The sequence below is a fragment of the Cannabis sativa genome, chromosome 8 (assembly GCF_029168945.1).
Source record: "Cannabis sativa cultivar Pink pepper isolate KNU-18-1 chromosome 8, ASM2916894v1, whole genome shotgun sequence".
Lineage (NCBI taxonomy): Eukaryota > Viridiplantae > Streptophyta > Magnoliopsida > Rosales > Cannabaceae > Cannabis > Cannabis sativa.
In genome coordinates, this window is record NC_083608.1 from 21,369,652 (window position 1) to 21,370,852 (window position 1,201).

The following is a 1,201-nucleotide window of genomic DNA, read 5'->3' on the forward strand; positions in this document are numbered from 1 at the left end:
AAAGTTTCTTACAAAAAATTGAGAAATAAAGAAAACAAGCCTTTGAATTTGAAAGACTATTTTCGTTTCCTGAAGAAAGATATAAATCTGATTCTAAGAGTTTAAGCAGCAAACGATTCTTGGTGAATGGAAGAAATCTCTCTTTATAGACATATTTTTATTCTATTATTCGTTATTTTATTTTGAGTATTCGCCACTTTAAGTGAATACTCTTAGTTTTATAAGTGAGTGTTCTTGTTCATCTCAAATACTCGCAATTTCTAACGTTGTCTATTTTCCTCTGAGAACACATTGATTTGAATTCCTACTTTTTTATTCTTTTTTTTGTACAAATAAGATTCATCCCAATTAAATGATAAACTAGTAACATTTTTCAATATTGTCTTTACTTTCTCTCTTTGTGTACTTTTTTTTCTTCTTCTTTATTTTTTATTCTTATTTATAATAGTTATATAACTATTAATCAATTAATTTAATTTTACGAGTATGTGCCTCTAGAGTATTTACTAGTATATATAAAATATATTTTTAATTCTAAAATTAACTTAAAAAGCTCTACCCATCATGATCATAAAAATCCTCAAATAAAACTTCAAAATTTATAACATTCTCACTCCAATTTTGATTAATTTAGCTAAAAATCATGTTAATTTTGAACGATAGTTGGTTATAGCATTGTTGGGTTTGGTCGAAAATAGTTAAGAGTAGAAATAGATGATTTAGGCACTTTCTTCACTAGATCCCAAGACTACCTGCCTAGAACTCATCAAAAAATGACCTTGGTATTAGGACTGCCGAAACACAAAAGAGAGAGATCTCGATTGTCGTGTTCGCTCTGTCACATCAAGTGGAGCCCACACCTTCACGGGCCAATTCTTATTAAAATATATTGAGAAAATTCGGTCACCGCCAGATAGGATGTGATGCGCATACGACATTTGTTTCCAACTTTCTTTTAACAATACGACATGCGTTTTGACACGTAACAATCGTAACGTGGATCACCCACCTACACCTACTATTGTGTCTACGACGTACGGACCCACGCGGAAAACATGGACGCTGGGTACGGATAATATATCCCTCCAGTGTTTAAACTGACGTGGACAAAAATAATAATTCGCTTAAAGACTGATTATTTTGCATTGATTGGCTTATTATTATTATTAAGTTTGCTCTAATAAATGCTTTTTCTTTTTTT